We start from the raw sequence: 22,483 nt of genomic DNA on the forward strand, positions 1-22,483 counted from the left end.
TCTGCTGTATATATAGACCTTTTCGGAACCTTTGATCTGCAAGTTAACTCTAACAAATTGTGATCACTTTCTAAAGTTTTCACAACTCTGAACGATGAAACGTAGGGGATCAAACTTTCAGTTACATAGATGTAGTCTAAGGTAGCGGAAGAATTATCTCTTTCCCACGTTGGAATCTGGGATCCCTGATCTTTTAATGTAGCAGCATTAGAGAGATTTCTTGATTTCATCAACTTAGACCATGCACACCCTCTTTTATCAGCAGTAGAGTAAGTCTGTAATGCTTTTTCAGATGTTACTTCGGTTTTGCATTTAGCATTTAAATCTCTGCAAATTATGAGGTTCTCGATGTTACCATCTGCGAAGATGGTATCAATAACTTCCGTTACTTTATCACAGAAGTGTCTTATTGTTGTTCTCTCCGGGTTCCAATATAGATTTAAAATGGCATGGTCTGTTGTGATCCATTTAGCTGATTCGGGATCATAGCGCTGCCATGAGGTAAAGGTACAAAGCATACCATAGGCTTCCATGATTTTAGTCTTTGGTGTAATACCTGAGCCAATGCGAATAGCTGTTAATAGGCCCGCAGATGGTCTACCCAATAGCGATCTGCAAGCTGGCGAGATTTCAATTGTAAATCCGTCTAATGTTGGACAATCTACTAACCATGTTTCCTGTAGACATAAGATGTCAAAACTTCCTAAATTGATGTCGCTCGGGCGAGTCAGGTGATTAAAACCTCTGGTTTTCCAGGATGCCATTACCAGATCTTTCTTGGTCAAATTTAGGGCCAGTTTCACACTAGACGCCGGAGACTCTTGGAAAGGACTTTCTGGTCGCCGCTATTTTTTATGGGAGCGTCCAAACGTTTCAACCAGCCACTTCCACGGTCCTTCGGCGGCTTTTTGCTTCTGATGGCACGTTTGCAATTTCCTTGGACCTTCCCATCTGTCAGTAGAGTTGATTCTATCCTTTCTTGTCCACGTAGATTTGTAATTGTTTCGGTAACGCGGAGTCCGATTTGTAATTTCCCATTTTGATGAAAATTCAAATTTTTTTTCCTCTTTTTTCCCATCGACATGGTCATTGCAGTTGCTCAGTACCCTTAATCGCGGGATTTTACTCCTGTCCGAGTCGTGTCTGCGGTTTTGAGTATGATTAGCCCTTGTCGAAGTGAGCCTCCTCCGGATTTCTTTTTCTGGTGCTTTACGTGCTTGTTTAGATACTAGGGTCAGGTTGAATCCTAGTTTGTGTAGATCTTTGGAAGTTTCTTTAGGTATTTCTGCCAGAACTTCATTTCTTATGTAGATAAGGGCTTTTGCTCTGTGGTCCCTATGATATGGTTCAACTAATTCAATATCCTTTGTCGTCAGATGTTGTAGTTTCTTGATTTTTGCTACGATTTTAAGAATCATTTTTCTGTTTAGAACTAGTTAGTCCTCTTTTGATGATGTTTGTTCGATTTTATATACTGTAGTTCCTTCAAGTTTTTCATCGAGATTCCTATTTACCGTTTTCTTCCTTAGATTTCCTATAAATTTTGAGGGTCTACGGGCGATCTCGCATTGTTCAGGATGTTTTTCTGAAATCATCACCTTATTTTGTCTTTGATCTCCCAAACTCATTTTACTTTTTTCTTTGGGTTCTATATGCACCTTGACATTCTCTTCTCTTTGGGCCCTCTGTCTAGGGGCTTCTTTAGATCTCTTCAGTTTCCAATTGGGATGATGTTACCGTAACTTGGGAATCTTCCAAATTTGCATGATGTTGAGACAAATTCATTAGTTTGCTATCGTCTAGAAATTCTTCAATCGTTTTTGGGGATGTAAGCAAAGGTTTATGGACTAATTTGACAGATGGTGTATTCTGGAAGTATTCCGTCTTCCTTACTTTACTCTCTTCGAGTTTGTTCCCTTTTGTCCCAAGGCCCAAGACCAACAGTGGTTGAGAAGACTTTTCCTCAGTCTTCTTCGATTTATGTATCAATACATCTTTTCTTTGGATCATTTGTGTTGATTAAATTTTTTGGGACTCTGTCTCTGTCTGCTCGTTTTTCTTTGTTCTCAGTTCCGATATTACAGTTGGAATTTCTGATGATTTTTTTCCAAAAATTGGTGCCAAGTCCGTATGAGTAGGTCCTTCACCAGTCTGTGAGCCAGTAGACGTTTTAGAAGATGGCAAATGAACAGCGATATGTTTTTACGACAGCTGCGCTTCTAGCTTGGTGATTTTTTTTCCATTTTCACCTGTGATAGCGTGTTTTTTGTCTCGAGAGCTGTTATAAAGCCTTCCATAAAAGTCAATTTTTCCAACATTGCTGATGACAAAGAGGTGTTGTCTTTGAGAGTTTTGTTAATGGACTCGTAGAACTTAGTAAAAGGATTTAGCGCAATTGTAAATGATGACATTATTTGTAGCAGATCAGTTTTTTTGCTAGGAGAGTCTTTCTGAGCCGGCATCGATATTTCACTAAGCCTCCTGCTAGTGACCGGTGTATGGAGACCTTTATCGCCCATGTGGGCAGATGATCTGTCCATGCTTCTTCTGTCTATAGACTGTAGTAAATCATCAGTACGGCTCTCAGTCACAGCTTTATGACCTTTATTGTAATGCGATGATTCCGCTATGTGCGCTTTTGTCCTTACATTTCTGTCTTCTCCTGAACCCATTATCGATTTTGGGGAGAGCCTGGCTTCTAGAAGAATAATTGATCCTTGAGGACTGACTTCTTCCTCAGTTCAAGGAGCCATCGACGTTTCCTTTATTTCGGTTTCAGATCGCCTTTCATTTATGCTACCGGGATTTGACGGAACCGATTGCTGAGTGGGCGGCTCTACACGACAATCCTGCAATGCTGCACTTATCATTTTTTCCGCAATCACCTCCTTTTGGGCTGGCGCTTTTAAGTTTGATTCCACCCTTTGAGCGCTTTGTTCAGTCTTTCTTGTTTTATTTGCAGGTAGCGGATCTTGCACCGCCTCCAAGATCTCTGCGTCGGAGAGTTCTGCATCATGATCTAACTTTCTTTTATGTTGATTCAAAAAGTAGTCCCTTAGAGAGGATGATATTAACGGAGTTGGAAGGCATTTTGCGCTGTCTTGATTTTTGAGTCCAGATTTCCTTTGTTTTTTTGTATATATTTTGTTTGGAGTTAACTTTGCTTTCATTGGTCCTTTAGTGTTTTGCTCCGTTGTTGTCAAGCCAACGGGTTCATTGCCGACTTGTTTACCACTTCCCTGGTTCACTTTGGAGGCTGATTCCAAAGTTAAGTTTTTGTCTCTAAAGTTGGTCACACACAGAGAATCTTTATGTTTCTGGCTCTGATTCGCCGTCCTAAGAGACATCGATGGTTGATCCAAGGGATTTTCATTCTTTGATGATTCTGCTTCCGACTCGTCCTCGTCAGAAATTCTAGGCCCCTCAATTATAGATCCAAGGTCAAGGAGACACTTGAGGCAATTCTTGAGAAGGAGTTTGATGAAGAGTGTGAGCTTTGCTTTCCAGTGTTCTGATTTGAACATCTGTGGATTTGTACAGTTATTAAAGCGTTTGTTCGTTGGAGAACCGGATTGTCAAAATCCTTTATTTTATTTTCGATCTCGTTCTCTACGGGCAAGGGACTTTGGAGTGGATGTGACTGAGCGGCATCTAGGGCGCAGGCCATGTTTTCCCTCCCCCTCCGTTGAGGTTCTTTCCGAGGCCGTCCTCCGACAGCCTCAGTCAAAGAACCGCTCGTCAATACGGTAATACCAGTGGGGGACAGCATAGTTATTTGGCCAGACGCTCGTTCTTTTTCCTTAGAGTCCGTTTGGTTTTCACTTTTTTGCTTGTCCCCCTTCTCGTCGTTTAACTGACCAGCTTCAGTGAAAAGCAAGGAGTTTTCCTGCTGCAGCTGGGTCAGTCCCGACAATGGTACTTGTCCCATTTGTCCCGTTTGTGCTTCGCATAGAGTAGATATTTGGGGGCTCTTTGCCGTCATTAACGGTTTCTGAGCCAGCATGATCCTAGAGGTGTCCGAAGTCGAACTCATTTCCCGATCTTCAGAAGAGGCAGTTTTTAATCCAGACGATAACAAATTTTCGCCTCCAAGTTCCTTAGACAGGGTGCTACTTCGAAGCCATCGTTTTTCAGTAATCGGTTCAGATGGAGTAGACAGGGCCATTTAAGGTCTAACAAGGCCGGAGAGAAGGGAAACACTAAACCCAGAGATAGGTGGATTAGGGCTCCCAAGCACCACAAACTAGTATTTCGCCCTCCGCTATACGCGGTATAGAACAAACAAAGAAGTGAAAGAAGCAGAAGTTTTGAATGGCGTGGAAGGAATAATAGGGGAAGGGGGGAGAATAAACTTCCACTACAAAACTACCAAACTACCCCCACTGTCTCTTACCGCGTCTTACCGCGTTCGGGCTCGGCCCCGGCAGGACACCACCCACAGCTGGAGCCGGGCTTGGGCTAGAGTGCCGCCAACAGTATGATATTGACGGCTCGTACACACGCATCTTGTTTGGGCCCCTGCGGTGGGCTCCACAGCCGCTCGCTTGGAGCTGCTTCCACCCGTCGGTCACCTGAGCACCGACACAGCTCCACAGGTCCTCCGCTCCTCAGCCCCGCGCCGTAGCGCCGGCACCAGCTGCAGCTTCTGTACTTCCGTACTGAGGAAAGGACCCTCGCACAGCCTCACACAGCCGACACGCCGACAAGCCGTCAAGCCGCACCAGTCTCGAGCCGTCACTCGTCATCTTTTCACTGGCTCCCTGTGGCCTTGAGGATCAAGTTTAAAACCATCTGCATCATCCAAAAGGCTTTCTGTTGCCATGGTCCTCTCTATACCCAACACTCTCTTTCTAAATACCTTCCTTCTAGAGCCCTCTGCTCACCTACCTCAAACTCTCTGCGGGTCAGGCGCTTTTCCAAACAGAGAGTGGGGGGTAGATCTCTCTCCTGTGCAGGTTCCTCCCTCTGGAACGGCCTCCATGCCATTCTCAGATTTGAGCCGTATCACCTGAAGTTCTGGAAGCTGCTCAAAACATTCCTCTTCTCAACTTCCTTCTCTCTCCCCTGCTAATCTGCCTGTCTGCTCATCCTCACTGGTGACGTGGCTGCCCTCAGATTCACACTGGGTACCACACCTCTCCCTCCCCAGAACAGTCACCCTGCACTGCCTTCTGGCCTACCCAGCACTCCGGTCTTGGACTATGCCTGTGTAGTCCTCTGCCGTCCTTGCATTTACTCAGAGCCCTGCTGCACTGACTGAACTTCCCCTCCTACCCCTTCCCTGCACTTCTCCCCTCACCCTCTCCCCTGCACTTCTCATTGCACTTGCACGATCTGAATGTCACAAGGCTTAGTAAGATCATTTGTCTGTTAGCCTTTTGTCTTCCCTCCTTGTTTTGTGGTGCTTAGAAGCACTTGCGTAAAGGTGTGTTATAAAAACAAATCATATCATAACATGATTCACTGGACTTTGTAATGTGGCAAGTGCATTCTTCAATCCAAAAGGCTTTACACTGAACTGTTAAAGATCGTCTGGGGTTGAAAATGCTGTCTTCTCCGTGGCCTTTTCTGTCAGGGTTATTTGCCAATACCCTGCAGTGAGATCACAGGTGCTGAGGTACTTGGAATCACCCAGCTTGTGCACCAGTTCATCTGTCTTCGGTAGGGGGTGAACATCTATCTTGGGGACAGCATTCAGCTCTATAATCCACACAGAAACTCACTTTAGAGGTACATGAATTTGGAACCTGAACCATGGGACTGTATTATGGATTATTGGAGGCTCAATCACCCTTAGATCCAACATCGTGTTGACCTCAGACTTGATGTGAGGTCTAACTTCATGTGACATCCTATAACTCCTATGTTTGGTAGGTACATTGAGTGTCAATGTCATATTTACACCAAGGTATCAAACTTGGGGTAAGTGAGAACAAGGGGGAAAATTGCTTGAGCAATGTTTTCCACTCACCTTTCTGCACAGAAGTTAGTTGAGGGGACAACTTGAAACCCTCAATGGAGCCATCCGAAGGGCTTCCCTGGAACAAATCAGGGAAAGGCTCAGATTCCTCTTCCTCACTGTCTGTAGAGCAGCCATGTCAACCCTAGGGATGAATACTTTTGACCTATTTATATGATGCACTTTAGGAGCGTGACCAGGCTTCTCAAGGTCCACTTAATAGTTCACATCACCAAGTTGCTCCATGCCTTTGAAAGGGCCTGACCATTTGTCCTGCAAATCTCCAGGCCTTATAGGATTCATAATCAGGACACCTTGGTGTGGAGTAAAATGAATAAGAGAAGCCTTCTGGCCATAACAATGTTTTACCAAGGCCTGACCAGCCTTCAATTTACCATTGGCCTGAGCCATCAGAATGGTCAACAACTTTCTTAAGCCAAGCACATAGTCCACCACATTTGTAGTGCCAAGTGCAGTGGGGGCACCCATCTTTTCTTGATTATAGCTAGGGGACCCGGACACAGTGACGAAAAGAAGTTCAATGGGGCTGAAACCCTTCTTGTGGTACCTCCCTGTAGGCAAAGAGTAAGCATGACATCAGAAGATACCATTTTCTCCTTTGGGGCTGATCAAGAGCCCCTATCATGCATTTGAGAGTCCTGTTGAATCCCTCTACTAAGCCATTTGTCTATAGATGATAAGCTGATGAAAAGTTATAGGAGGCCCCAAACTGTTTCCACATGGCTTGCATGTACTTGGACATGAAGTTGCTGCCTCTGTAAGAGACAACTTATTTAGGGAAGCCAACCCTAGTAAAGATGCCAAGCAATCCTCTAGAAACTGACCTGGTAGTCGCTGTCTTCAATGGGATGGCTTCGGAATACCGGGTTGCATGATCATCTACATCCAGTATAAATCTGCTGTCTAAGGATGATAGAGGGTCAAGGGGACCAACAATGTCAATCCCTACCCTCTCAAATGGTACACTTACTACAGGGAGTGGTACCAAAGGAACCTGAATATTTACACCATGTTTACCAGAAATCTGGCATGTGGCACCACTCCTGCAGTGGCTTTCTACCTGGGCTCTGATCTTAGGCCAGTAGAAATGCAGAGACAACCTCTCCTTAGTCTTCTTGACTCTAAGATGACCTGCACGGGGGAATTCATGTGCCAGCCGCATGAGCAAGGGTCTCACCCGAAGAGGAACCACCAACCTTGGATGGTCTCCTTCACAGGACTCTGTGGGCTCACTCTACAGGAGTACACCTTCCCAATAGATTCTATGTTTCCCATGAGCTTTACCCTCAAGCTGGGAACAGGCCTATATCTGTAGGCCTTCTAAAGACGGGCACACCCGTTGACCCTTACTGAACTCTTCCCTAGCAGGACCCCCTTCTGCAAACAAACTTGCACTTCAGCATGGTCATGGGGGTTGACAACTTTAGGCAGCCCTTCTTCCTCATCAGGAACATGGGCTTGGTCAGCTGCCTCCTCCTCAGTGGTAGGTGAGCTAGGGGGGGGGTGTTCTCTTTCACCCCTTTTCTGTTTCCTGACTCCCTTAGTATTGGGTTTCCACTTTGGCTAATACTGGGCCTTGGACCTGGCAAAAGCAACCTGGGTCTGAGACCTTGTGCATGGTCGTTCTGCAGTGTCACCCAAAAGACCTAAGACTCTGAGATCATTCCCTATCAGAACTTTCCCAGGGGCTTCCCTCTGCACACAAACAAGTATCCTTACTAATCCAACATTCACAGCTAGAGTTACAGGCATCATGGAAACTTGAGACAGGGTCCATCAACCAATTTAGTGGGCATCAGAGGAGCTCTGGCCAGTTCCTCTCAATTTACCAAAGTGGAATCCACTACAGTTCTGCTGTCACCAGTGTCCCTTAAGGCAATGGTATCTACACCATCTACCAGCACACTATCCTTAAAATAACGCTTGGTATTGGCAGGAATAGAGACATAGGCCTCAGCAACTCTAGGTTCATGGGATACCTGGGAAACAAAAACTACTTTAGATCTTATCCCACAGGTCAGGGACTCTGAAGAGAAGGATGCCCCTGTGAGTATCTCTTCCTCATCATGTGAGAAGGCCAGATTCACAGAGTGGACCCCCAAGGTCTTACCTTTACATATGAGGTCCCTCTTCACATGGTCACTTGCTCCACCAGCTACACAGAATCCACTGTGAATGTGTACAATGGGAGGCTTAGAGTAGCCACTGATTTGCTTGGGATGGTTAGCCCCACTCTCTTTATCAGCTTCTTGTGACTTCCCTTCTTGAACTTTGTGTAGCTCTTTTGGAAGAAGATTTCTTCAGATGACCCACTCTCTTTTTCTTTCTGCTTTTCCCCTCCTCCTACTTAATAGAAGCAGGTTTGTCCTTAATGGACACCCTGTGTGACACCCATAAATCAGCAGCAATGGCCCGGAAGAAAAATATGTTCCAGCATGACCAGATGTGTTATTATCATTATTATTATTATTATTATTATTGAGCACATACCTAGCTTCGAGGATCAACAGTGCGCTTTACAGTGCTATACAAATCAGATAAACAATGGTTCACTTTACAGAAGAATACAACATTACAGATACATTATGGAGTGCTTTTCAGAGTGTAGAGAAGCAGCTGAAATCCTCTACAGGAAGTTCTGCCTCTATTCTGCCTATATGTTGGAAACTGGAAATTGTGTCAAGTGCAACACCAGTAATGATACCTATACCGCAAAGAGTCTTTAGGATGAGGTATCCATTAAGAAAGCCTATGTGAAGTATCCTCAAAAGGCTGATCATCTCCTGAGAGAAGCACCTGAAGAAGTGTGAAGATGTGAAAGGAGAAGCTGGTGACGTCATGAAGAATGAGAATTATGCACTTTGAAGGATGAACAGGAAAGAAAATGCATAGCTAATATAGAATCTGATGGTGAAGTAAAGACTTGAGATGACTTTCATGTGCGGAACAAAGATTGTACGAGTGTGAAGAACACTGAAGAAAATGCAAGCTGTTCAATAATTGTACAGACGCTGTAACGCAAGTAGACTAACTATTCATAAGTATTCATAAGGCTGTCTCAATGTAGTATATAGACTGCAGGCGGTGCCACCAATATATATGTATAGAGTTCTGGACATTCGATGATATATTTTAGTAAGCAAGTCTCCATGAAGAAAGATGGATTGGAAGCTACGTGTGTTGCAGCAATAATAGGCTTGAATTCGAAGCAAGATCAGAGAGGTTGTCTAGCTTGATGTCAAAGACTGGAAGCAGCCAAGAATTGATTATCAGCATGCGAAGAACAGTACATGTGAGAAGCCGAGGCATCCCTTGTTAAAGTTGCAAAGAAGGAAGACCATGGGTGCCACGCTTCTTAATTAAAGAAAAATAAATGCTATAATATCAGCTAATTCATGGTGTCTAACCACGTGAGCTGAGGATGAAAATAGATGAAGAGCATGGTGCACCGGACTGAAGATAGCAAGTGCTCACACTCCCATATATTCCCAGAGATGTGAAGCTACTGCAAGGCCAAGTTCAAAGACAATGTGAATGGCAGACGGTATGAGTGATGAGAAATGGCAGGCTAATTGGGTGGGAAGATAAGGTCAAGTCCACCCACTAGCACCTTGGGTACCAGCTTACATGCTGCTAGAGAATCACATGTTCCAGAAGGGTACATGCATGCCAAACAATTGTAGAGGGCCATATAACAAAGAGCCTTATAGTTTAAGAGCCAATGAGGTGTTATGTTTCTAATTATTGTTGAAGATGACTTGCATGAAGGGAAGGCATGAGTGCCCACCTGATTTAAGAGACCCAATTACAGTCCCAGCCCTTATAGAAGTATACATAGATGCTTCCCTTCAGCCAACCACGATCCCACATAGGTTTTTTTTTATTTGCCACATAGTATGACATCACGAATGGCGAGTTTTGCTATAAAGGTGTGATTATTTGTAAGAATCATTGAGATTATGCTTTGCGACGTCTGTTGATGTCCGTTGTACTCCCTGTTTTAGATCATTGTTAATAAAACTGTTATTTGCCAACTTCCTGAATCAGTCTTTTTGCATAGTTTGAGAAGTTATTCTCTGTCCCATCCATAGTACGACATGTTACCTTGAGTAAAAGGGCCTCAGGGTTCACGTGGTAGCATGGTGGATGGTTCCGAAGACCCATCGACCTAGTAAACTCCAATGCTTTGGATGATCGTGTGCCTTTCGCCATCTAGCTGGAAGATCGCGAGGTTTCCTGTGGAGAGCAGCCAATATCGACATTCTTGCAAGAAAATCCATATAGGTGGGACGGGCCCCTCTTTCACGAAATCCCTCCTGGTTTCCACAGGCGCTTTGCGGACGGAAGGCAAAAGTGGTCGATTGGAGAGGGGAGTCGATACCGGAGGCCTTGAGCTGAAAAAGCGAATGGTGAGTAGATTAAGGGGAATGGCAAATTGAGCCAATGGGATTGTGGTAAAGTTTTAAAAGTAACGGGGGAATTTAGAAAATAGAGAAGAAGCAGTGATGAGTGGTATTTATTGTGTATATAGATAAGAGATTAAGAGATAAGCCCAGGAGCCCTAGTTCAAGAGAATTACAGAAGAAGTCATTATAAACTTCATACGAAGTAAACTCGGCAACACAGAGGGTAGATCCCTGTGAGGTAATAACTTAAATCCCTATCGGGGTATATTTAGGGGCAAAGATAAGAAATAGAATACTGAGGATTAACATGAAGAGTTGACGAGTCTGTCTGTTTGTCTATATGTCTGTTTTGAGGTGTCGAAGTGTGACGATTATGTAAAAAGAGTTGAAAAAAGTCAAGGAGATATAATCTAGGAAGAGAAATTGTCGGTACCGATTTATAGCTAGGCTGATAATATTTAGAGGTTTTGAGTGGCGAATTGTTGGAGCGCGCTCATATTTTTTCTTTTATAAACACACTTTTAAAGCACCAGTAAGTATTGACAGTCAATTGAGACGTGTCACAATGGAAGATGTTACTAATTTGATGGGTCTGTGCAAAACCTTGCCAAAACATATGCCCAAGCTCAAAAAGTATAGTGCGGAATGGGTGAAAGGCACGGCAGGTAAGATGTTCATGCCATGGCCACAAAGGGGATCTTTGGCAAAGGCGGTATTGCAACACATGACCACATACTTGTATGCTGCATACACAGGAAGGAAATTAGAGAAGAGGCTAGCTATTTTAGAGCTTTGGAAAATGTACCAGGAAGAGAGAGTTTCCGCCACCTGAGGGATAAATGCTTAATCAGTGTAAGGAGGAAGATGTTGAGCCTTCTGCTCCTCTTGCCTCACCTGAGATAAAAGGCGTCAGTACAAAAAGTGAAGGATTGTATCCATTAAAAGAATTGAAACAGTGATGGGGTATAGTAATCCGATATACGAACTGCCTGTCTGTAACAGTGAAGATAGTCCATAGGAGACTAGGAGAAAAGAAGAGACCTTTAAGGTCTTACAAAACAGGGAAGAGAAAAGTGAGCGATTGAATGTATCAACAGACTGAAAAATTAAGAGATGAAAGCGTGTCGTAATAAGCTTCTAGGCGCTTGCCGTAACCAGCACTTGCACTAACCTACTGACCTATCTTGAGTATATTAGAGCTTATTCGAAGCGTGGAGGAAAATGCTGAAATCAGCCAGGCCTCTCGAACTGGGTGAGCCCACATGCTTGTAAGGGGTTAAATGCGAAGGCCCTTCATGAAGACATAAACATCTAGCCTTTGCAAGAAGCTCTACGCAGCCCTTGGCAGCCAGGCACAGCTTTGCACAGCCTTGCTCGTCTTCGCTCTGCGAGTCAGGTGCACTGATAATGCAGGAATGGCAGACCTTGCCCAAAACAAAGTGCACGAAGCCTGGGAGCCAAGACTGGCTGTTTCCAGTCTTGTAACTTTCCAGGCGAAAACATGTTTACTGCCCGGAAGGATGAGCCCAGAAGCTTCTCAAAGAGCTGGTACGTCATAGTGATTGACGTGCAGCCCCTAATAAGAGAACGATACCTGGGCCAGTAAGGGAGGGACTCATCCTGGGCTGTTTGGTGAAACGCACGCACGAAGAGGAACAGTGCCTGGACGACCAGCCGTGCACTATCTGGGCCGAGACTCCTAGCATCACATCCCCGCTCTGGTGTAGGACTGTGGGGGCCTTGGCCAGTCCTCCCCTCCTCTCTCGAGGGGTGCCGGGCACTTGTAGCGGCGAGGGTCCCGGGTGTGATCTGATCTAATCATCTACATTTTCTAGGAGCGTAAGATAAATAATTGCATATTCATCTATGACTGTCAGTTGGTATTATTCAGCTTGTACTTTTATTCCCATATTACTGTAAATTGCTGCTTAGTCCTCACTAGACATTATAGAAATAAATGCAAGCATCGTATATTCTGTGTGATTGGCTTTCTTCCAGACTGAGTTCATTGTGCTTCGTATAAACTTACTTGTGTGGGAAGGTGATTAGGAGTCATTATAGCACCAGGGGCTGGCCCCTACGGAGGGTGCGGGATTCCCCTTTTCACTACATTTGGCGTGGTCGATTGCAGGATTTACGAGCACAATGCCTTTCTGGAAAAAACAAGCAGAAGATGAATGCAATGTGGGAGATAGTGCACTCTGTCACATTCCAGGATGGCTGGCATCAAATGCTTGTTCGGGTGTGGCAGACATTTTGCATCGGGACTCGGCACCGAGGGCATGGGACATGCTTGAAAATGATGTTTCCCTGGCGGTAATTAGTGAGTGCTTGGAGTGTTTGCCGCTTGGGAAATGCAGATGGGAGCTAAAAGCAGCAGGAAACATAGGCTGGTTATTCCTGCAGGCGCTCAGAAAGTTGCATGAGAATGATTTGCTTAAAGATGTTACAGATTCGCAAATTAACTGATGAGATTTCCCTGCTCTAGGAGCAACAAATAATTATGAGAGAGACCCTGAATCGTCCGTTAAACAGGCCGATCAGATGGAGGACAGGTGTGCCTCGTTAGCTGTGCATGTAGCCATGCACAAGCGCAGACAGCGGCGGGACAATCCGTCAAAGATAAGGATTCGCGCACTAGTTAGGAAAGATAACTGGGACCCAAATTTATGGTCGGGTGAAGTCGGTGACAGCGAAACTGAACAAACATGTGACTGGGATGAATCTGTTGAAGTCAGGCTTGCAGAGTTAGACTGCTCTGACGAAGAGGAGCTGGAATGTGCTTCAAAGAAATGTGTTCATCCAGCGCGGCCGTTAATCACTAACAAGTCAAAAGGCAAGCTGGCGGTGCAAACATTCAGGATACTAGGATTGTCCGCGATTATACACAGACAGAGCTTTTAGAGATTGCTAAGTTATTTAGACAGAGGGCAGGTGAAGCACTTCTGAAGTGGTATCTACGTTTGTGGGATACGGGTGCCGATAGCATCTTCTTAACCCCAGAAGAACTGTTAAAGATGGGTTCACTCACTACTAATGTAATGTTGGGGCAGATAGTCTTCGGTGCACTCGGGCAGCAAGGCTTGCATTCCTTGTTTAATTGGCTTCAGACTGCCCTATTGAATTTGTATGGGAGTCCGATGGACATGGAAGAGAATTGGGGCATTTGGGGATCAATAACAGAAGCAACAGATCAGCTTAGAGAGATGGGTTTACAGTGTGCACTGTACAGTGCAAATTTTGCAGGGCCTTACATGGAGGTATTTACAGCTGGAATGCGCGCTCGCTTGCTGAGAAACGCTCCAAGCCATATGAAGGGAGCATTGCTTTCATTGCTGGGTCCAGCGCAAAGCCAACTCATTGGTGAAGTGGCACTTCTGTTAGGGCAATTGGAAGGGCTGGATGTGCGCAAAACGGCGCGCCTAGTGGCTGCGAGTAATGACTCAGAGAAAAAGCGTGGCAAAAATGTAAAGTCCAAAGAGAAAACTGACACTATCGAGGTCACACGCAGACAAATGTGGGTGGACCTGCTAAAAGCGGGAATTCCAAGGGAAGAGATAGATGGTAAATCCACAACTGTGCTGCTTGAGAAATGGAAGAAATTGAGAAAACAGTGATCAGGAAAAACTAAGCCCTCTGCACCCTCTGAAGAAGAGGTGTTGAAGCCCAAAGTGCGAGCAAAAGGTTACCCTGATTTAGCAAAGGACAAGTGGGAGGTCCCAGACCCCATTTTTGATTGAAGGGCTGGCTCTGTCTTTGAGGTACAGTTAATAAAGAGAACCAGTCCCAGAGACAGACGCCCTTTTGTGCCACTTATATTGTATTTGGATGAGAAAGCAAAACACGTCTTGGCTCTATTAGACACGGGAGCTGAGGTAACCATTTTGAATGGCAATCCCAGTAAATTATCTGGTCCCAGAGTCCTAGTCAATGAGTATGGGGGAGCAGAAACTGTTGCAAAAGCTTTTAATGTAAAAATGTCAATTGGCGAGGGATTGCCTTTCACAGCAAATGTCTTGATTGCAGATATACCAGAATATATCCTTGGCACGGATGTGCTGTTGGGCAAAAGCATGACTACAGATTTAGGTGAATTTGTTTTTGGCAATCGGAAAGTCCATGTGAGAGTTGTTAACCCCGTGGTGGTTGGGCATGCCAAATAGTCCCTCTTGCATTTACCTCCTCCTGCTGAGCCAGTATGCATGAAACAGTACAGGTTGCCAGGAGATCGGTGAAACTATTGAATCATTGGTAAAAGCTGGCATAATGAGGCCGGCAGTCAGTCCATTCAACTCGCCTATCTGGCTTGTCTGCCGCCCAGATGGGGCGTGGCGTCTGAAAATTGATTACCGCATTTTGAATAAGACATTGCTGCCCTTATCTGCAGCGGTGCCAGACATCATTACTCTGATTGAAAACCTTACGAAAGAAGTGGGTGAATGACATGTGGTCCTTGACCTGGCCAATGCATTTTTCTCCATTGATATTGACACTGAATCACAAGACCAATTTGCTATCACTTGGGGAGACAGAAAATTTACCTTTGCTAAATTGCCCCAGGGGTATTTGCATAGTCCCACTCTGTGTCATGGATTGATTACCAGAGTCTTAAAGATGGTGCAGTTGGATGATGTGTATGTGCCTCATTACATTGATGACATCATGCTGACTAGTGCTGAGAAAGAACATGTATAAAAAGCTGCTGAAAAGTTGATCACACACATGCAAGACCGGGGGTGGGCCATAAATCCCAAAAAGGTCAGGGGCCTGCTCAAGAGGTGACATTTTTAGGTGCAATCTGGTCTGGGTCAGTAAAGAAAATTCCCGACCCTGTAATTGACATGGTTCAGCAGATGGCTCCACCAGCAGATAAAAAAGAGGCACAAAGATTCATTGGGTTAATGGGTTTTTGGAGAAATCACATACCTCACTTAAGCCTGATACTGAAACCCATCTGCAAAGTCACCAGAAAGAAACATGATTTTACATGGGGCCTAGAGAAAAAGTCTGTCTTTCAGCAGGCTAAGGACGCTTTGCAGAATTACATCATGCTGGGCCCCATGACAAAAACTGATCTGTTTGAACTGGAAATTCTTGTTTACAATGATATTGCTGTGTGGAGCTTGTGGCAAAAGCAAGGACAGAAAAGAGTGCCGCAAGGGTTCTGGTCAAGAAAGCTCACAGATCCTATGACAAGATACACTCTGCTTGAGAAACACGTTGATGCAGTGTACTGGGCTCTAGTCAAGACTGAAAGAATCACAGGCGAGCAACCAGTGACAATTTGCACAGAAATTCCGATCATGGGCTGGGTGCGCGACACTGCTGCAAGCGGGAAAAGTGGCAGAGCGCAAGACGCCTCTCATGTCAAATGGAAATGGTATTTACAGCAACGTGCGAAAGCTGACCGCACAGGGGTTTCCAGACTGCAGGAACAAACGCTGGAGGCAGTGAACTTGGAAGCGATGCCTGAACCAAGCACCCCTGTGGCGCTGCCAGAATCTCCTTTCAAAGCCACACCCGCCTATGATACATTGACAGAGGAAGAACAAAAATATGCATGGTTCACGGACGGCACCACAAAGCATGATAAAGGGCGAAGACACTGGCAAGCTGTTGCATTCCAGCCCCACCGAGAAACACTGCTGATGAGAGAAGGTGTGGGAGGATCCAGTCAATATGCTGAACTGCAGGCGGTGGCCTCCGTGATTGAACAGGTGAAAGAGACAGAGACTGCATACATATACACGGACAGTTGGGCCACGTATCAAGGCCTGACGCATTGGGCACCGGCATGGAGAAGAGACGGCTGGCAGATCAAGAGCACTCCGATCTGGGGAGGGCCGGACATCTGGGAGGAGATGTGGTGCAAAGGTGAGAGGTGCAAAATCTGCATTGGGCATGTCGATGCACACATGCCCCCTGACACCTCACTGGCTGCCCTGTTCAACAACGAAGTGGATCAAATGGCAAAGATTCGCCCAGTGACAACACTTGAAGAAGCTGAGGTATTGCAAGGAATGGCGGACTGGGCACACCAAACCTCAGTGCATCTAGGGCAAACAGGAATTTATCAATGGGCAAAAAGGAGACAATTGCCCATTACCATGGATCAAGCCAGGCAAGCTGCCTCCCAATGTTCCGTGTGCTGTGAAGTGAAGCACTACCCTCTGGAGAGGAAGCCTCAAGGCCCTTTGAGAAGGGGTGAAAGAGCTGCTAGCGTATGGCAAGTTGACTACATTTGCCCTTTACCGCCCAAGAATGGAAAGCATTATGTGTTGACCATGGTAGACACATATTCTGGACTGCTACTAGCCTATCCAGCTGCCCATGCAGATCAACGGGCTACCTTGCAAGGAATGGAATACCTCATCAGGCACTATGGCATTCCGGATGAAATCCAATCAGACCAAGGCAGCCATTTTGCTGGACACAATGTGCAAGACTGGGCGTTAGAACAAGGCATCAAATGGACACTGCACATCAGCTGGTACCCAGAATCCTCTGCTCTGGTGGAACGCAGCAATGGGCTGCTCAAGCAACAAATAAAGAAGCTGACTAAGACTCACACTCTCAAGGGGTGGTCCAAACACCTGGCACAAGCACTGTTTGAACTGAACAATCTTCTGCTGGGAAACCACCAGACACCCTTTGTGAGACTGACAAGTGAGAATGTGGAATCCACAAAGACTCTTGTTGCGTGGAAAACCGACAAAGAAGCAAAGCTGCCTGTGCAAGCCACTGCAGGCAGCATTGGGCTTGATCTATCTATCTGTGAGGATGATGCTATACCAGCGGGGCAAACTAAATCCATCTCGCTGGGTATTGGCATCAAATTGCCAGCTGGCACTTATGGACGCATTGCTGCACGTTCCAGCCTGGCAAAAAAAGGCATTGACATTTTGGGAGGTGTGATTGATCTTGACTATAGAGGGACTGTTTCGGTACTCTTACATAACACTGGTGCGTCCGCAGTACCATTAACCAAATATGACCGAATTGCACAATTGATTTGTGAGCAAGCAGTTGTTCCCCTAGTGGTTGAAAGAAAGCAAGCCCCAGACACTACAATGATGGAGGAAGGAGGCTTTGTTAGCACGGAAAAAAGGTGTGGGTTCACCATCCAAACAAAAAACCTGAGGCTGGGGAAGTGTTAAGTCAAGGTGTTGGAAGTACTTATGTTGTACTTTTGCAAGATTCTGACATGCCTGTTTATATTCCTGCTACTAGGCTCACACCACAAACGTAGAGCAGTATGCAGGGGATGGGATTTACCTTGCTGTGGGTGCTCCTGGCCTGCCAAGCAAACGCTTTCTCTGTAAAGAATGGTTTGATGCAAGACGCTACATGGACTCTGAGAATCGCATGCACTACACCTGATGCTCCAGTCCTGCGTGATAACTACAACCGCACCGTAACCTGTGAGAAAAGCGCTACAAATGAGTATCCACATGGAACTGCAAAAGTGATAAATTGGCATATTGTTGGAAACCTTTTGTCACTGACTCATATGACTGGTGCTTATGAAATCTTAGACCCAAACGTTTCAGTGAATGGATCCAATAATTTGTTTGATGTTTCATGTTTCTTCTGTCCCAAGAACTGCAGCAAGTGTACTCGCCAAGATTTTTTGGACTATAACTTGACCAAATGCATTTCATACAATTGTACGTTGAAACAGCCACTGCCGGATGGTAGTATGGTGTTTGTATCTAAAACTGATATTGTATATGGCAGGCATCCCACTTGGAGAATGGTTTTCTTCAAGTGACACAAAGTAGAAACTGTAAACATGCTAGATTTTCCAGTAGTTAGACAACACTTAAACTGCAGACAGGTGATGCATGCGTCTATCATTACAGAGGTGCACTTAGACATAGATTTATCATGAGGCAATGTTTCCTTAGTACTACCAAGCTGCTACAAATGGAGTCAATTTCTATGGCCCATCGCCAAATTGCGCGTAGCTAGGGGGTTAGATTCATTGATTGCGGGGGCAGCAGGGGTGGGGACGGGAGCTTTAAATGCTTTTGGCATAGAAACTGTGTGCAATAAGTTAGCCACTATGGGTTCTGATGCCAGCACCGCTATAAAACTCCTGGCCCAGTGGGGCCCATTGATATGCCCTACCCTGCACAATACTGCTAAAAGTATTGGCAACCAATGGAAATGGCAGAATTTTAGCTATGAAGACATTTTTTCTGCCATAGGGCAGGTCAACAAGACTGTTAAAGACACACGATGCATTTTATGGCAAACTCTGTTAAATCAGCAGGTGTTGGCTTTCCGCTCCGAATGGGGGCGACTATCCTCAACCCACTGGCACACAGAGCTACAGTTACCAGCAAACATATGGATTAAACCGCTTGCTTTTGATTGCATGAATAACACATGCCATGCTTTAATGCAAGTAAGTAGAACCGCTTATGCTTTAGAAATATGGTGTCCTTTTATAGTATTGCCTATGAAAATCAATGGTTCTTGGTGGGTGCCGCAAATACGAGGAGAATGGTTAGACAGCCAAAACCACACCATCCACAGTCACACCTGCATGCCCTGCGATCAGGGGTGTGTGTGTCCCCAAACAGGGAGGATTCCTGACCCATGCATGCATCCCGTAGCAGGGGAGTGCACCTGGATGCAATACCACATTAATGGGACTGACATTTTCCAAATAGATCAGCATAAAGCTTGCGTAGTTACTAATCATTCCGTGCTTATTAACAATTACAGGTTATTAGGGAATCCTCAAGTATTTTGCGTAGATCAGGTTGTGACTATCTTAGACATTGTTACTCACACCTTATATTCATTAACCCAGTGGTCTCACACTACTTTGCATGCCGAGCTCACGCATTTGCTTGACTGGACTCTACCCTATGGGGTGATTACTGCCTGGCTTCAAGCTATTAGACAATTTGCCCAAACTGCTTGGAAAGATTTACAGACGCTAGCTACCTCAGTTATTTCTGCAGAGTGCAAGCTGATAATAGACAGGAACCAATTAATCAAAACTGCTGACCATCTGCAATCAGTTACTACTCACCACTGATGGGATTTATTCACTGGATGGTCTCCCTCCTCCAATAAGCTGTTTAATATAATGCTGCATCCATTGCTGTGGCTGCTGATTTCCCTAATATTCATTCTTATCATTTTCATTGGGCTCTTGCGCAGAATGTCTTTCCTTTATACTAGAATGACTGCACTAGAAAAACGCTTAATCGGCCTGCAACACACCGTACATGCTTCTAAATCATGGAACTGAGTCAGCATTTTCAGGCCTCACTTCGAAAGGGGTGGAATGTCGTGATAAGTTCTAGGCGCTTGCCATAACCTGCACTTGCACTAACCTACTGAGCTAACTTGAGTATATTAGAGCTTATTCGAAGCGTGGAGGAAAATGCTGAAATCAGCCAGGCCTCTCGAACTGGGTGTGCCCACATGCTTGTAAGGGGTTAACTGCGAAGGCCCTTCATGAAGACATAAACATCTAGCCTTTTCAAGAAGCTCTACGCAGCCCTTGGGAGCCAGGCACAGCTTTGCACAGCCTTGCTCGTCTTCGCTCTGCGAGTCAGGTGCACTGATAACGCAGGAATGGCAGTCCTTCCCCCAAAACAACTTGCATGAAGCCTAGGAGCCAAGACTGGCTGTTTACAGTCTTGTAACTTTCCAGGCGAAAACATGTTTACTGCCCGGAAGGATGAGCCTAGCATCTCGACGAGCTGGTACATCATAGTGATTGACGTGCAGCCCCTAATAAGAGAACTATACCTGGCCAGTAAGGGAGGGACTCATCCTGGGCTGTTTGGTGAAACGCGCGCACAAAGAGGACGACCAGCCGTGCACTATCTGGGCCAAGACTCCTAGCATCACATCCCCACTCTGGTGTAGGACTGTGGGGGCCTTGGCCAGTCCTCCCCTCCTCTCTCGAGGAGTACCGGGCAGAGTGCCGGGCACCGGTAGCGGCGAGGGTCCCGGGTGTGATCTGATCTAATCATCTACATTTTCTAGGAGCGTAAGATAAATAATTGCATATTCATCTATGACTGTCAATTGGTATTATTCAGCTTGCACTTTTATTCCCATATTACTGTAAATTCCTGCTTAGTCCTCACTAGACATTATAGAAATAAATGCAAGCATCGTATATTCTGTGTGATTGGCTTTCTTCCGGACTGAGTTCATCGTGCTTCGTATAAACTTACTTGTGTGGGAAGGTGATTAGGAGTGATTATAGCACCAAGGGCTGGCCCCTAGGGAGGGTGCGGGATTCCCCTTTTCACTACAAAGGGAGAAAAGGATAAAGCTGACAAAGGAAACGCTTGTACAGAACGAATGGATGGGAGGGCAGGTATTCCTTAAACTAGATGGGAAAAGCATCAAGAAGTTAGGGAAAGGGAAGACCAAGATGGGGAAGATAGGAAAGACAAGGAATGAGAACAAAGATTACAAGAAGATGAGCGAAAAAGGAAAAGCCGACAGAGGCGAGAACAACTGTATCCGGAAAGAGCAGCAGAGGAAAGAAGAAAGGGCAGAAGAACAAAGGAAGTATGATAACAGACAGAGGGCAATAGAAGAAAGGGATAGACAGGACAGAAAAAAGGAAGAAGAGAAAGCGCACAAATTAAGAGATAAAAGCATACAGAGACGAAAAGAAGAGGAAGAGAGAAGAGCGGAGGTAAGGAGAGAAGAAATTAGAAAGCAAGAAGAAAGAGTTAGATGGCAAGCAGGAAGCGGAGAGTGGTACACGAAGAATTAGAACCAAAAAGGAGACAGCGAGAATGCGAGATTAATCGCATTCAGACTGAATTAATGGAGCCAAGACCAGTGATACAATGGAGCAATATAGAAGAGTTCCTCCTATTACAGGGAGCAACGTCAGGACCATCTAAAATTATATCAGATGAGGATTACAATATAAGGAGCATTGGAGATAGGATCGATAAAGCCTATCAGGATTGAAGAGAAAGAGGTGAATCGGGAAGCCGAGAAAAGGGAGATCGATCTATAATCTCCCAATTATGAGCTGAAGAGGGAAACTCATTCGGTTTTGAGCATAGACCCCTGTCTTTAGGCAGGCTAACTTTAGACAAGGAGGAAAGAGAATAAAGCCATACTAGTTGGGGACTAGACCCATCAGACGAAAAGAGAGAATCCTTGGGGAGGGAAGGAGTATGCGTTCCCCCGAAGGAGGCTTACAGGCAGACAAGGGAGTAAGATGGTCTGATCTGAAACAACCTATGGATAGGACACCAGATCCTAAAGTATGGCCAGAGCACCCCAAAGGATGATGGTATAGCGAAAGAGGAGAATCATCACCTTATGTAAATCGGTTAAGGTCGCTGCCAGGAAGAAGGCGATCAGAAACTATTGCTCCTACCATGGATAGACAGACGATGGGAGCGGATTGCGGAATCGTATATGCACAATTCACCCTGTTAGAAAAAGGAGGGGCGAGACCACAGTATACTCCATGGCCACAAATGGACAAGGATAATTTAAGGTGTAAACTTCTCAGTTTAATGGCGGGTGCGGGACAATGGATTTATGAGCTACAGGAAATGACTGGAGGAAACACCTCAGCAATCGGGGATATTAAGGGTCTTTTAGCAGCTATTCTTGGGGAAAGAGCATATAACATTTGGACAATAGCAGGCTATTCTAGTGTTATGGCACAAAACATGGCACACAACGGAGCGCCATTTAATAACTGTACGGCAGATGTTTGGAGAGTCCTTACAGTACAATATCCTGACATGTCTGATATGGGTGCAATTAGGACACAAAAGATGAAAGAAGATGATGATCTGCTTGCTTACATTCAGGACATTTAAGAGTGCTGGTCTCTTGAAACGTGTGAGACGTGGAGTAAAACTGGCAGTATTTTACCACATTTTGTGTCAGGGACTGCCTGAGCCAGTATAAAGGCAGCTCAAGAAAGTAGTGGGAATGGAAGCAAAACCATGGCTTGAGATACAGTTGACTATAGTGCATCACTGTCAACTGTAACAAGAGAAGAATAAAAAGAAGGACGGTGCTAGAAAAATTGAGTAAGCCGAGTTAGTCCAGAAAACATTGTCAAAATACACCATAG

Source organism: Ambystoma mexicanum, chromosome 1q, assembly GCF_040938575.1.
Source record: "Ambystoma mexicanum isolate Mex_15411 chromosome 1q, UKY_AmexF1_1, whole genome shotgun sequence".
Classification (NCBI taxonomy): domain Eukaryota; kingdom Metazoa; phylum Chordata; class Amphibia; order Caudata; family Ambystomatidae; genus Ambystoma; species Ambystoma mexicanum.